Genomic DNA, 7500 nt, shown 5'->3' on the forward strand with positions numbered 1-7500 from the left:
CGGGACGACAGGTGCAACGGGTGCAGCTGGCCCGGTCGTCGGCTTCGTACTGAAAGGGGCGCCTCGACGCCACTAACGCCGTCGCCGTTGCCGCCGTCGCACCGCGGTGACGGGACGAGGACGGGGAAGGGGAAGGGGATAGGGGAAAGAGGCAGGGGCAGCGGGAGGGACAGAAAGAAAGATAGAGAGAGAGAGAGAGAAAGAGAGAGAGAATGAGTGAGTGAGTGAGTGAGTGAGTGAGAGGGGAGACGTGGAAACTGGCTTCGACATTGGCGTGAAACGTGAAATATTATTTCAGAATTCGATTCGATTCGATTTATTTAAGATCGATTTGACTATATTCTTTGTAAACTCTACGCCATTGGGGTTTAACGTTGCTCCTGCTCCTGCCACCACAAGTTTTCCCCACCATCGTTCTAGGAGGCTCGGGCCAACCACGTTTTCCCCTCCATTCTCCATTCGACTTTCCCCTCCCTCCCTCCCGCCCTCCCTCCTTCCCTCCGTCCTCCTTCCTCTCGTCGTCCACCTCATCCTCCTACTCCTTCTCCTCCTTTTCCTCCTCCTCCTTCTTCTCCTCCTCCTTCTCTTCTGGTCCACCTCCTCTTCCTCCTCTTCCCTCTCCTCCTTTAACCGTAGAACGACGCAGCACCGGCATACCGGCACGCTGGATATTCCAGCACTTCGTACCCGGTCCTCGATGGAGATGATGCTGGGCGGGTTCCTCGCGTTCCGGTAGGTCGGTGCCGGCCGGAGAACCGGACCGACTGCAAAAACGATTATGTTTCGTCCAGAGAAAGAGAGAGATGGATAGATATAGAGAATGAGAGAGAGAGAGAGAGAGAGAGAAGGAGAGAGAAGGAAAGAGAGAGAGAGAGAGAGAGAGAGAGAGAGAGAGAGAGAATATCTCTCTTGTCAAGGATCGTGGAGATGGGGCATACTTCTTTCAAGCTTTCAAAAGTAACACGAAACTTGTCCTTCTACCTTCCCCTTCATCTCAACACCCTCACCTGTATCTTCGAATATTTTAGCATTGTTTAAATATATATACATATATATATATATTTTTTTTTTTTTTAATTTTACTCTTTTTTTTCTTGTTTTTTTTTTTTTATACTTCATTTCGATTTAGAAGGGTGAGACGATGAGAAATATCGGTTAAGACGAATGATTATGAGAAGGGTACGCCTTATGTGTACTCGTGTCCGCGTATATATGTGTGTGTGTATGTGTGTGTGTGTAAAAAGGGTTTGTTGAGAATTAGATTGGTCGGATTAATGTACCCTAGTTTGATGGTAAGACCTTATTTTCGTTTGGATAAATGGTTTTACTTTTTCTTTCTTTTTTTCTTTTTTCTTTTTTTTTTTTTTTTTTTTTTTGGTATTAGATATCTCTGGACTATGAATCAATTGTACGAGAGTAAAAGATCGAAATCTAAATGGTATCGTCGCATTTGTTCTTCGATAAATGTTCTAATTCGAAAACTCGTTTGTCCTATTAATGGACAGATAACGATTGGACGAATTAGTTCGATGATAAAGAAAAGCCGATGAGATAAGAAAAGTGACAGCTGCGTTGGCAGAATGTATTCGTTTTTCTTTCTTTCTTTCCTCCTTTTTTTTCTCTCTTTCTCCCTCTCTCTCTCTCTCTCTCTCTCTCTCCCTCACCTCCCTTTCTTTTCTCTTCTCCGGTCAATTTTCGAGGGGCTTGCATTTTTTCACCGAAAACGAGGGGTGAGATGAGATCGTCGAGCTCGTCACGGAAGATGGAATATCCGTGCAAACGTGTAGTAGGGTAGGATAGGATAGGGTAGGATAGGATAGGGTAGGGTAGGGTAAAGTATAGAGGGTTCGGGGTAGGGGGTTGTCGGACAGCATTAAAATACTGTCGCAATTTTTAACGTCGGACACCGTGCAAAATGTTCATTCGTATCAGGATACAAGCAATTTCCATAACGTGAAATTACGTTCTCTCTCATTCTCTCATTCCCTCTTTCTCTCTCTCTCTCTCTCTCTCTCTCTCTCTCAACTCTTATTTATTAACGCAACAACATTCCTAATAAAAATAATTATTTTCCGTTGTTGCGAGCCTTTTTAATATCATTAAACATTTCTTTTCTTCGTAATCGAATCGAGTGCGTTGTCAAAGATAAAAGAAAAAATTAAAAAAAAAAAAAAAAAAAAAAAAAAAAAACAAAAAGAAAAGAAACAAAAAGAAGGAACGAAAGAAAAGAGAAAAATGAGAAAAAAGGAAAAAGAAGAAGAAAGATAGAAACAAAACGGGCCAGAGAATTTATGTCATTGGCATATCGATACCGTTACATTCGATACACTAGTATCTCTCGGCGATATAAAGGACAAAAATAATTTCCGGCTTTGCGTAATAACTCGTCTTGAGAAAGAGAGAGAGAGACAGAGCGACAGAAAGAGAGAGAGAGAGAGAGAGAGAGAGAGAGAGAGAGAGAAAAGGAGAAAAAGAGAAAAAAAAGAAAAAGAGAAAGAGATTGCACCTTGTATCGGTGATCGCGTAATCGCGTTAATAGTCGCATTAATTAGACACATACGAACACGACCGTTCAACTTTCCGTATTTCTAAATATAAACGAGGCGATTTAAACGAGTCCGGTTAAGGAATCATGCACTATCTAACATATATACTTAGTTAGGTGCGTAGGAGCTTATTATATTCGGTGCTCATAGCCAACAGGATCAGAACGTAACAAAGTGAACAGGACGAGATGAAAAAGAAAAAAAAGAAGAATATAGAAAGAAGAGGGTTATGGCGAAGGTGGTTTAAGGAGAAAAAGGAGGATCAGGAGGAGAGAAGGAGGTGAGAGGAAAGGAGCAGATGAAAAGGACAGGGAGAAAGAGAAAGACAGGAGCAACGAGTTGAGTTTGCTATTTCAATGTTCCTAGATACATACGACACACACACATACACACACACATATATATATATATATATATATATAAATAAATACATGGAAGGACATGTACACGTAGAACCGCTCATATAGAAAGTGAAATATCATAAACAAAAGGTTACCGTGCCTGAAATTATTACTCTCGAGGCACCTGGAAAGTTTACGATTTTCGTGCTCCGTGGCACCTCCATAACAATATCGATTTATCGCCTAGTTGCACTTGTTTGTTCGACGACGCACGCTTCGCGTATTCTGACGCCACAAACACACTCACATACTTATAAATATACTTATACGTTTGAGTGTATTATTTAGAAAGATTTCAACGTAAGTACGTACATAGCTATATGCATAGATTTATTTACGTACAAACATACACACACACACACACGCGCGCGCGCACGCGTGCACACACACACACACACATATATGTATACGTGTGAGTTGGACCAACCACCACTGCTCGCGATTTCACGACTCGTCGATTCTCTCAGAAATTACACGCGTGAACCATGCAATGTTAAGAGTCGAGTTATCCTTCTTCTCTCTTCCTTCCTTTCTTTCATTCTTTCGTTCGTTCTTTGTTTCTTTTCTTTTCTTTTCTTTTTTTTGTTTTTTTTTTCATTCTTTATTTATTTATTTATTTTATCTCTTTCTCTTTCTCTTTCTCTTTCTCTTTCTCTACTCTTTTGCTCGCGAACGACTTTCCTTCAAATCGGTGAGACGTTTTACGTGCCGTCGGTTGACATTTACAGTGAAATCCTGACCAGCGGCCGAAGCTGGTTACCATTCGCTTCGATGATGTCTTAAGGATCTACGGTACTCGCATTTGGAACCTGTTTCTCGTGTTCCTGGTTCACCGTACATATATATATATATATATATATATATATATATATATATATTTACATATATATTTATATACATATGTGTGTGTGTGTGTGTGTATATCTCTTTTTTATATTTATTATTCATTTATATTTGTATAAATACTAGATAAATTATGTATTAACATTACGTACATCTGCCGTTATTACAAACGGTGTTACTCATTGCACGATGGAAATAAATAGAATGATAAACAGATATTTGATATTACATTTTATATTCGTTTGCTCGTGAAAATCGTTTTTTTTTTTCTTTTTGTTTTTTTTTTCTTCTCTCTCTCTCTCTCTCTCCCTCTCTCTCTCTCTCTCTCTCTCTCTATCTCTGTCTCTCTGTCTTTCCCTTTTTTCTCTTTTTTTTTTTTTTTTTATCTTCTTTTTCGAACATGATATCGAGAATAAGGAATTATCCTTGTTGATACTTTTTGATGAGAAATAATTGGAACATAAATCCACGGCTAGAACGATGTAATAATATTGTTGCTTCCGAGGTACGAACTTAATTATGTAGTTAGATCTGTGTGCGTACGTGCATGTGTGCGTGCGTACGTGCGCGCGTACGTGCGTGCGTGTTATGCGTGTTATATTATTTGCTTGTAGTACGGCCGAACGTGTGTAATAACGGGAATCAGCTGAGTAAACGTGTCTGTTTCATCGATCAAGACAATACAAAATGTAACAATGTTTAATGAACTTAGAAATATATTTTCTTTAATTAATTGCTTACGTCAAAATTTTGTATTATTCGTTGGATGAATATGTATAAAGAGAAAAAAAATTTTCGTCGATTTATTTTCTCGATGATATTTTTACATATATATATATATATATATATATATAATGTATTTCATCGTACATGTTCATAATATGTAATAATAGATTTCATAATTTATTAGGCGATACGTGTAGAAAGAGTCTCCTCACTTTTTTTTCTTTTTTCTATTCTCTTTTCTTTTTCTTTTATTTTTTTTTTCTTTCTTTCTTTCTTTCTCTCTTTCTCTCTTTCCATTTCCTTTAGGTAACAGACTAGTAAAAGAATATTTTAAAACGAGGTTACACACTTCCTATTATTTACATTAACGATTGTTCTACTACCGAAACGTTTCGTAGTAAGGTAAAATATCTGTGAGATAAAAATTAACATAAGTGCCAGCAGGAACTATGAAAAGAGAACAGAGGCCAAAGAAATGTTTAATATGCATAAGAATGATGATTATCTAGGTCTCGCTTTTGAATAGAACATTATTCCTCGATAAACGAAGAGTTAAATGATACGATATACTTTAGATAATACTATATATTCAAGTTACATGATAAAACAATGTTCAAGAGATATAAATTACTAGTTGAACAATTTTAGAATCTTGAATATTTCTATTTGTCCTTCGATTTGTCGTTGAATTATTCTCTCTCTCTCTCTCTCTCTCTCTCTCTCTCTCTTTCTTTCTTTATTTCTCTCTCTTTCCGTCGTTTCATTCCTGTGAACGTTCACCGTGCCTTTTTCACATTTTTCAGATGCCACACGCATCGCTATACAGGAGCAAACTATAAATAAACGTTCGAAGCGGACATACCTATTTGTATTTGCATACTCGATCTCTTCGTATCGTTCTACCGAGAGAGAGAGAGAGAGAAAGAGAGAGAAAGAGAGAGAGAGAAGAAAAATAAAAATCGGGGGTGAAGGGGATGTGGGGGAGGGACTGGAAGGGGAGGAGGTGGGTAGGGTGCGAGGGGTTGAGCGAGGGGCGAGGTCTCCGATCGCGGAATGAGTTAATAAACAATGTAATTATTGTACTCGTAAAGGTAGGTAGAGTAGGTAGGTAGGTAGGTAGGTAGGTAGGTAGGTAGGTAGGTAGGTAGTATCCCCCTTCGGCTAGAACATTACTGCTCCTTGTTTCTATAAGCATTTACGCGTGTATCAAACAGATCGTTATAACTACTTACTTCGTCGTCGTCGTCGTCGTCGTCGTCGTCGTCGTCGTCGTCGACTTAGTCAATCGTTGTGGTGGTGAGTTTTATACTCGACTCGCTTTGGAAAGGTAATTCAGATCGAGATAGGAAACTCTCGATGTTCGAACGAACGGCATGCGTCTCTTTCTCTTTCTCTCTCTCTCTCTCTCTCTCTCTCTCTCTCTCTCTCTCTCTTTCTCTTTCACTGTCTCTATCTCTGTCACTGTGAATTTACAAACGACAGACAAATCGGTTGATATACTTTTGTAGAATTTTTTAATTTTGTTTTTCTTTCTTTTCTTTTTTCTTTTTTTTTTTTTTTTTCTATTTAATACCTAATAGACGTTCAAGAGTTAAGCTACGAAGAAAGATTTCTTTTAACGTTTATTTAATGTGTTACTTAATAATAACGAAATAGTTGGGTATTATCGTCGGTTATGATAAAATCGTTCGTAAACGTTTCTCTATAATAATCATTTGCGAGTGTCAATCATTAAACAATCATTTCGAAGGTTCTCTCTCTCTCTTATTTAAGGATAATTTCGGTTCTCCGAGTTGAAGAGAAATTTTCTTACGCGTTCGTTCTTGTTTTTTTCCTTTTTCTTCGTTTAGTTTAGAAAGAAAGAAAGAAAGAAAAAAAATGAAAGGAAGAAAGAAAAAAAGAAAGAGAGGAGAAAAAAATATAATAAAAAGATGAGAATATATTCTCTACTACTCACGTAAATTCGTACAAATCGTTTACATAGTTATTGTCGTACTACTTAGTATGTTTGTTATACGTACATATTTTTACGTGATTGACCTAAGTACATACATAGATCATATTTAATATATCCTAAGAAAGAAGTGTCAAAGTTAATTTTTTTTTTATCTTTTTCTTTCCCTCCTGCCCTTCCAGCAATAAAAAAAAAAAAAAAAAAAAAAAAAAGAAAAAGAAAAAAAAAATCGTGCGAAATTATAGGAGAACAATTCTTATCTCGCTATACAACAGAAACGATCTAATCGTTTTATAAAAGTTATTAAGTATGTACGATAGGTACATACATTGGTTAACGAATAAATACTAGATTGAAGTATGTCGTTATGGTCAGTTTGCAATTATAACGCGAACCGATCAGATATACATATTTAGAATTGTGCGATCGTGCGTGGAAACTGAACGTAAGTAAGTAAATCGATTTTAAGTGTTGGTGGTCCAATGTGATTATTGAATCCAAATATTGTATAAGTAATAAAGTGAATGAAAATAAATTAATTATTAACATTAAATACGTTCGTTCAAAGACGATACAATTGGATATCCGTGATCTAATATATACGATCCTTAAATATTTATTCTTTATCGATCGAACGATCGAAGACGATTCAGATGATAAAGAAAATATTAAACAACGTCACTCCTTTTTCATTTTCAAACTCGTCAATTTGAAAGAGGAAAGAGAAAAAAGAATTTTTTTCTTTACCATAATTTCAACTGCGACTATTCGTTGACAGTCATAAAAGAACATAACGATGTTAGGATAAGCGGTATGTAAATACTTAGATGTGTGTGTGTGTGTGCGTGCGCGCGTAAAAGATACATGTAAAGTTATAATACTGCTACTCGATATATTAATGCACGTAGGAATGCGTTTTACGCGTCTATTTGATCAGAGTACGTTGACTAGGCCTCAGGGCTTCTCAGCGCCTTCGGTCGTTCACTATTTAACTCTTAGTATACTTACGAACGTCTTACACGTTGGTTAT

Source organism: Vespa velutina, chromosome 9 (genome assembly GCF_912470025.1).
Source record: "Vespa velutina chromosome 9, iVesVel2.1, whole genome shotgun sequence".
NCBI classification, from domain to species: Eukaryota; Metazoa; Arthropoda; class Insecta; order Hymenoptera; family Vespidae; genus Vespa; species Vespa velutina.